Raw genomic sequence first — 8935 nt, 5'->3', positions numbered from 1 at the left:
GATATAGAGTGCAAATAGCATTCGCGTCTGTTTCCAGCCAGTACAGTGTATTGGACTGAAGAGAAGTTCCTGTTTTAATCAGTTTTCAATACTGAGTTGAACTAGATATGCCCCGTTTGTGTAGGAAGCACAGTTCTTTTGTTCTGAGCTAGCTCACTGTACGTGCCCTATAGGAAACACAGTAGAGTGAAAGAATGCTGTTTTCTCTAAAACAGAGTGTTTTTCTTGCATGGCACACTAGGGTTCAATTAAACTTCCTGAACGGAGTTGAATCACGTTGAGATTCAAGTTCTAGCAGCAAGTGTTCATTCAGTCTAAGAACAGCAGCCTGGTGCTTTTCTGGTCATATACAGTGCAAATAGCATTCGCGTCTGTTCCCAGCCAGTACAGTGTAGTGGACTGAAGAGAAGCTCCTGTTTTACTCAGTTTCCAATACTGAGTTGAACTAGATATGCCCCGTTTGTGTAGAAAGCACAGTTCTTTTGTTCTGAGCTAGCTCACTTACGGGCCCTATAGGAAACACAGTAGAGTGAAAGAATGTTGTTTTCTCTAAAACAGAGTGTTTTTCTTGCATGGAACACTAGGGTTCAATTAAACTTCCTAAACGGAGTTGAATCACGTTGAGATTCAAGTTCCAGCAGCAAGTGTTCATTCAGGCTAAGAACAGCACACTTGTGCTTTTCTGGCCATATACAATGCAAATAGCATTCGCGTCTGTTCCCAGCCAGTACAGTGTATTGGACTGAAGAGAAGCTCCTGTTTTACTCAGTTTCCAATACTGAGTTGAACTAGATATGCCCCGTTTGTGTAGGAAGCACAGTTCTTTTGTTCTGAGCTAGCTCACTGTACGTGCCCTATAGGAAACACAGTAGAGTGAAAGAATGCTGTTTTCTCTAAAACACAGTGTTTTTCTTGCATGGCACACTAGGGTTCATTTAAACTTCCTAAACGGAGTTGAATCACGTTGAGATTCATGTTCTAACAGCAAGTGTTCATTAGGGCTAAGAACAGCACACTTGTGCTATTCTGGCCATATACAGTGCAAATAGCATTCGCGTCTGTTCCCTGCCAGTACAGTGTATTGGACTGAAGAGAAGCTCCTGTTTTACTCAGTTTCCAATACTGAGTTGAATTAGATATGCCCCGTTTGTGTAGAAAGCACAGTTCTTTTGTTCTGAGCTAGCTCACTTACGGGCCCTATAGGAAACACAGTAGAGTGAAAGAATGCTGTTTTCTCTAAAACAGAGTGTTTTTCTTGCATGGCACACTAGGGTTCAATTACACTTCCTAAACGGAGTTGAATCACGTTGAGATTCAAGTTCTACCAGCAAGGGTTCATTAGGGCTAAGAACAGCACACTTGTGCTATTCTGGCCATATACAGTGCAAATAGCATTCGCGTCTGTTCCCAGCCAGTACTTGTATTGGACTGAAGAGAAGCTCCTGTTTTACTCAGTTTCCCATACTGTGTTGAACTAGATATGCCCCGTTTGTGTAGGAAGCACAGTTCTTTTGTTCTGAGCTAGCTCACTACGTGCCCTAAAGGAAACACAGTAGAGTGAAACAATGCTGTTTTCTCAAAAACAGAGTGTTTTTCTTGCATGGCACACTAGGGTTCAATTAAACTTCCTAAACGGAGTTGAATCACGTTGAGATTCAAGTTCTAGCAGCAAGTGTTCATTCAGGCTAAGAACAGCACACTTGTGCTTTTCTGGCCATATACAATGCAAATAGCATTCGCGTCTGTTCCAAGCCAGTACAGTGTATTGGACAGAAGAGAAGCTCCTGTTTTACTCAGTTTTCAATACTGAGTTGGACTAGATATGCCCCGTTTGTGTAGGAAGCACAGTTCTTTTGTTCTGAGCTAGCTCACTGTACGTGCCCTATAGGAAACACAGTAGAGTGAAAGAATGCTGTTTTCTCTAAAACAGAGTGTTTTTCTTGCATGGCACACTAGGGTTCAATTAAACTTCCTAAACGGAGTTGAATCACGTTGAGATTCAAGTTCTAGCAAGAAGTGTTCATTCAGGCTAAGAACAGCACACTTGTGCTATTCTGGCCATATACAGTGCAAATAGCATTCGCGTCTGTTCCCAGGCAGTACAGTGTATTGGACTGAAGAGAAGCTCCTGTTTTACTCAGGTTCTAATACTGAGTTGAACTAGATACGTCCCGTTTGTGTAGGGAGCACAGTTCTTTTGTTCTGAGCTAGCTCACTGTATGTGCCCTATAGGAAACACAGTAGAGTGAAAGAATGCTGTTTTCTCTAAAACAGAGTGTTTTTCTTGCATGGCACACTAGGGTTTAATTAAAGTTCCTAAACGGAGTTGAATCACATTTAGATTCAAGTTCGAGCAGCCAGTGTTCATTCAGGCTAAGAACAGCACACATGTGCTTTTCTGGCCATATACATTGCAAATAGCATTCGCGTCTGTTCCCATCCTGTACAGTGTATTGGACTGAAGAGAAGCTCCTGTTTTACTCAGTTTCCAATACTGAGTTGAACTAGATATGCCCCGTTTGTGTAGAAAGCACAGTTCTTTTGTTCTGAGCTAGCTCACTTACGGGCCCTATAGGAAACACAGTAGAGTGAAAGAATGCTGTTTTTTCTAAAACAGTGTGTTTTTCTTGCATGGCACACTAGGGTTCAATTACACTTCCTAAACGGAGTTGAATCACGTTGAGATTCAAGTTCTACCTGCAAGGGTTCATTAGGGCTAAGAACAGCACACTTGTGCTATTCTGGCCATATACAGTGCAAATAGCATTCGCGTCTGTTCCCAGCCAGTACTTGTATTGGACTGAAGAGAAGCTCCTGTTTTACTCAGTTTCCAATACTGAGTTGAACTAGATATGCCCCGTTTGTGTAGGAAGCACAGTTCTTTTGTTCTGAGCTAGCTCACTACGTGCCCTATAGGAAACACAGTAGAGTGAAAGAATGCTGTTTTCTCAAAAACAGAGTGTTTTTCTTGCATGGCACACTAGGGTTCAATTAAACTTCCTAAACGGAGTTGAATCACGTTGAGATTCAAGTTCTAGCAGCAAGTGTTCATTCAGGCTAAGAACAGCACACTTGTGCTTTTCTCGCCATATACAATGCAAATAGCATTCGCGTCTGTTCCCAGCCAGTACAGTGTATTGGACAGAAGAGAAGCTCCTGTTTTACTCAGTTTCCAATACTGAGTTGAACTAGATATGCCCCGTTTGTGTAGGAAGCACAGTTCTTTTGTTCTGAGCTAGCTCACTGTACGTGCCCTATAGGAAACACAGTAGAGTGAAAGAATGCTGTTTTCTCTAAAACAGAGTGTTTTTCTTGCATGGCACACTAGGGTTCAATTTAACTTCCTAAACGGAGTTGAATCACGTTGAGATTCAAGTTCTAGCAGCAAGTGTTCATTCAGGCTAAGAACAGCACACTTGTGCTATTCTGGCCATATACAGTGCAAATAGCATTCGCGTCTGTTCCCAGGCAGTACAGTGTATTGGACTGAAGAGAAGCTCCTGTTTTACTCAGTTTCCAATACTGAGTTGAACTAGATATGCCCCGTTTGTGTTGAAAGCACAGTTCTTTTGTTCTGAGCTAGCTCACTTACGGGCCGTATAGGAACACAGTAGAGTTAAATAATGCTGTTTTCTCTAAAACAGAGTGTTTTTCTTGCATGGCACACTAGGGTTCAATTAAACTTCCTACACGGAGTTGAATCACGTTGAGATTCAAGTTCCAGCAGCAAGTGTTCATTCAGGCTAAGAACAGCACACTTGTGCTTTTCTGGCCATATACAATGCAAATAGCATTCGCGTCTGTTCCGAGCCAGTAAAGTGTATTGGACTGAAGAGAAGCTCCTGTTTTACTCAGTTTCCAGTACTGAGTTGAACTCGATATGCCCCGTTTGTGTAGGAAGCACAGTTCTTTTGTTCTGAGCTAGCTCACTTACGGGCCCTATAGGAAACACAGTAGAGTGAAAGAATGGTGTTTTCTCTAAAACAGAGTGTTTTTCTTGCATGGCACACTAGGGTTCAATTAAACTTCCTAAAAGGAGTTGAATCACGTTGAGATTCAAGTTATAGCAGCAAGTGTTCATTCAGGCTAAGAACAGCACACTTGTGCTATTCTGGCCATATACAGTGCAAATAGCATTCGCGTCTGTTCCCAGCCAGTACAGTGTATTGGACTGAAGAGAAGCTCCTGTTTTACTCAGTTTCCAATACTGAGTTGAACTAGATATGCCCCGTTTGTGTAGGAAGCACAGTTCTTTTGTTCTGAGCTAGCTCACTGTACGTGCCCTATAGGAAACACAGTAGAGTTAAAGAATGCTGTTTTCTCTAAAACAGAGTGTTTTTCTTGCATGGCACACTAGGGTTTAATTAAAGTTCCTAAACGGAGTTGAATCACGTTGAGATTCAAGTTCCAGCAGCAAGTGTTCATTCAGGCTAAGAACAGCACACTTGTTCTTTTCTGGCCATATACAATGCAAATAGCATTCGTGTCTGTTCCCAGCCAGTAAAGTGTATTGGACTGAAGAGAAGCTCCTGTTTTACTCAGTTTCCAATACTGAGTTGAACTAGTTATGCCCCGTTTGTGTAGAAAGCACAGTTCTTTTGTTCTGAGCTAGCTCAATTACGGGCACTATAGGAAACACAGTAGAGTGAAAGAATGCTGTTTTCTCTAAAACAGAGTGTTTTTCTTGCATGGCACACTAGGTTTCAATTAAACTTCCTAAACGGAGTTGAATCACGTTGAGATTCAAGTTCTAACAGCATGGGTTCATTAGGGCTAAGAACAGCACACTTGTGCTATTCTGGCCATATACAGTGCAAATAGCATTCGCGTCTGTTCCCAGCCAGTACAGTGTATTGGACTGAAGAAAAGCTCCTGTTTTACTCAGTTTCCAATACTGAGTTGAAATAGATATGCCCCGTTTGTATAGGAAGCACAGTTCTTTTGTTCTGAGCTAGCTCACTGTATGTGCCCTATAGGAAACACAGTAGAGTGAAAGAATGCTGTTTTCTCTAAAACAGAGTGTTTTTCTTGAATGGCACACTAGGGTTCAATTAAAGTTCCTAAACGGAGTTGAATCACGTTTAGATTCAAGTTCTAGCAGCAAGTGTTCATTCAGGCTAAGAACAGCACACTTGTGCTATTCTGGCCATATACAGTGCAAATAGCATTCGCGTCTGTTCCCAGCCAGTACAGTGTATTGGACTGAAGAGAAGCTCCTGTTTTACTCAGTTTCCAATACTGAGTTGAACTAGATATGCCCCGTTTGTGTAGGAAGCACAGTTCTTTTTTTCTGAGCTAGCTCACTGTACGTGCCCTATAGGAAACCCAGTAGAGTGAAAGAATGCTGTTTTCTCTAAAACAGAGTGTTTTTCTTCAATGGCACACTAGGGTTTAATTAAAGTTCCTAAACGGAGTTGAATCACGTTGAGATTCAAGTGCCAGCAGCAAGTGTTCATTCAGGCTAAGAACAGCACACTTGTGCTTTTCTGGCCATATACAATGCAAATAGCATTCGCGTCTGTTCCCAGCCAGTACAGTGTATTGGACTGAAGAGAAGCTCCTGTTTTACTCAGTTTCCAATACTGAGTTGAACTAGTTATGCCCCGTTTGTGTAGGAAGCACAGTTCTTTTGTTCTGAGCTAGCTCACTGTACGTGCCCTATAGGAAACACAGTAGAGTGAAAGAATGCTGTTTTCTCTAAAACAGAGTGTTTTTCTTGCATGGCACACTAGGGTTCAATTAAACTTCCTAAACGAAGTTGAATCACGTTGAGATTCAAGTTCTAACAGCAAGTGTTCATTAGGGCTAAGAACAGCACACTTGTGCTCTTCTGTCTATATACAGTGCAAATAGCATTCGCGTCTGTTCCCAGCCAGTACAGTGTATTGGACTGAAGAGAAGCTCCTGTTTTACTCAGTTTCCAATACTGAGTTGAACTAGATATGCCCCGTTTGTGTAGAAAGCACAGTTCTTTTGTTCTGAGCTAGCTCACTTACGGGCCCTACAGGAAACACAGTAGAGTGAAAGAATGCTGTTTTCTCTAAAACAGAGTGTTTTTCTTGCATGGCACACTAGGGTTCAATTAAACTTCCTAAACGGAGTTGAATCACGTTGAGATTCAAGTTATAGCAGCAAGTGTTCATTCAGGCTAAGAACAGCACACTTGTGCTATTTTGGCCATATACAGTGCAAATAGCATTCGCGTCTGTTCCCAGCCAGTACAGTGTATTGGACTGAAGAGAAGCTCCTGTTTTACTCAGTTTCCAATACTGAGTTGAAATAGATATGCCCTGTTTGTGTAGGAAGCACAGTTCTTTTGTTCTGAGCTAGCTCACTGTATGTGCCCTATAGGAAACACAGTAGAGTGAAAGAGCGCTGTTTTCTCTAAAACAGAGTGTTTTTCTTGCATGGCACACTAGGGTTTAATTAAAGTTCCCTTACGGAGTTGAATCACGTTTAGATTCAAGTTCTAGCAGCAAGTGTTCATTCAGGCTAAGAACAGCACACTTGTGCTATTCTGGCCATATACAGTGCAAATAGCATTCGCGTCTGTTCCCAGCCAGTACAGTGTATTGGACTGAAGAGAAGCTCCTGTTTTACTCAGTTTCCAATACTGAGTTGAACTAGATATGCCCCGTTTGTGTAGGAAGCACAGTTCTTTTGTTCTGAGCTAGCTAACTGTACGTGCCCTATAGGAAACACAATAGAGTGAAAGAATGCTGTTTTCTCTAAAACAGAGTGTTTTTCTTGCATGGCACACTAGGGTTCAATTAAACTTCCTAAACGGAGTTGAATCACGTTGAGATTCAAGTTCTAACAGCAAGTGTTCATTTGGGCTTAGAACAGCACACTTGTGCTATTCTGGCCATATACAGTGCAAATAGCATTCGCGTCTGTTCCCAGCCAGTACAGTGTATTGGACTGAAGGGAAGCTCCTGTTTTACTCAGTTTCCAATACTGAGTTGAACTAGATATGCCCCGTTTGTGTAGAAAGCACAGTTCTTTTGTTCTGAGCTTGCTCACTTATGGGCCCTATAGGAAACACAGTAGAGTGAAAGAATGCTGTTTTCTCTAAAACAGAGTGTTTTTCTTGCATGGCACACTAGGGTTCAATTAAACTTCCTAAACGGAGTTGAATCACGTTGAGATTCAAGTTCTAGCAGCAAGTGTTTATTCAGGCTAAGAACAGCACACTTGTGCTTTCCTGGCCATATACAGTGCAAATAGCATTCGTGTCTGTTCCCAGCCAGTACAGAGTATTGGACTGAAGAGAAGCTCCTGTTTTACTCAGTTTCCAATACTGAGTTGACCTAGATATGCCCCGTTTGTGTAGGAAGCACAGTTCTTTTATTCTGAGCTAGCTCACTGTACGTGCCCTATAGGAAACACAGTAGAGTTAAAGAATGCTGTTTTCTCTAAAACAGAGTGTTTTTCTTGCATGGCACACTAGGGTTCAATATACTTCCTAAACGGAGTTGAATCACGTTGAGATTCAAGTTCTAACAGCATGGGTTCATTAGGGCTAAGAATACCACACTTGTGCTATTCTGGCCATATACAGTGCAAATAGCATTCGCGTCTGTTCCCAGCCAGTACAGTGTATTGGACTGAAGAGAAGCTCCTGTTTTACTCAGATTCCAATACTGAGTTGAAATAGATATGCCCCGTTTGTGTAGGAAGCACAGTTCTTTTGTTCTGAGCTAGCTCACTGTATGTGCCCTATAGGAAACACAGTAGAGTGAAAGAATGCTGTTTTCTCTAAAACAGAGTGTTTTTCTTGCATGGCAAACTAGGGTTTAATTAAAGTTCCTAAACGGAGTTGAATCACGTTTAGATTCAAGTTCTAGCAACAAGTGTTCATTCAGGCTAAGAACAGCACACTTGTGCTATTCTGGCCATATACAGTGCAAATAGCATTCGCGTCTGTTCCCAGCCAGTACAGTGTATTGGACTGAAGAGAAGTTCCTGTTTTACTCAGTTTCCAATACTGAGTTGAACTAGATATGCCCCGTTTGTGTAGGAAGCACAGTCCTTTTGTTCTGAGCTAGCTCACTGTACGTGCCCTATAGGAAACACAGTAGAGTTAAAGAATGCTGTTTTCTCTAAAACAGAGTGTTTTTCTTGCATGGCACACTAGGGTTTAATTAAAGTTCCTAAACGGAGTTGAATCACGTTGAGATTCAAGTGCCAGCAGCAAGTGTTCATTCAGGCTACGAACAGCACACTTGTGCTTTTCTGGCCATATACAGTGCAAATGGCATTCGCGTCTGTTCCCAGCCAGTACAGTGTATTGGACTGAAGAGAAGTTCCTGTTTTACTCAGTTTCCAATACTGAGTTGAACTAGATATGCCCCGTTTGTGTAGGAAGCACAGTTCTTTTGTTCTGAGCTAGCTCACTTACGGGCCCTACAGGAAACACAGTAGAGTGAAAGAATGCTGTTTTCTCTAAAACAGAGTGTTTTTCTTGCATGGCACAATAGGGTTCAATTAAACTTCCTAAACGGAGTTGAATCACATTGAGATTCAAGTTCTAGCAGCAAGTGTTTATTCAGGCTAAGAACAGCACACTTGTGCTTTCCTGGCCATATACAGTGCAAATAGCATTTGTGTCTGTTCCCAGCCAGTACAGTGTATTGGACTGAAGAGAAGCTCCTGTTTTACTCAGTTTCCAATACTGAGTGAACTAGATATGCCCCGTTTGTGTAGAAAGCACAGTTCTTTTGTTCTGAGCTAGCTCACTGTTCGTGCCCTATAGGAAACACAGTAGAGTGAATGAATGCTGTTCTCTCTAAAACAGAGTATTTTTCTTGCATGGCACACTAGGGTTCAATTAAACTTCCTAAACGGAGTTGAATCACGTTGAGATTCAAGTTCTAGCAGCAAGTGTTCATTCAGGCTAAGAACAGCACACTTGTGCTATTCTGGCCATATACAG

This window comes from Peromyscus maniculatus, chromosome 11 (genome assembly GCF_049852395.1).
Source record: "Peromyscus maniculatus bairdii isolate BWxNUB_F1_BW_parent chromosome 11, HU_Pman_BW_mat_3.1, whole genome shotgun sequence".
NCBI classification, from domain to species: Eukaryota; Metazoa; Chordata; class Mammalia; order Rodentia; family Cricetidae; genus Peromyscus; species Peromyscus maniculatus.
Note: the sequence above shows the minus strand (reverse complement) of the source record.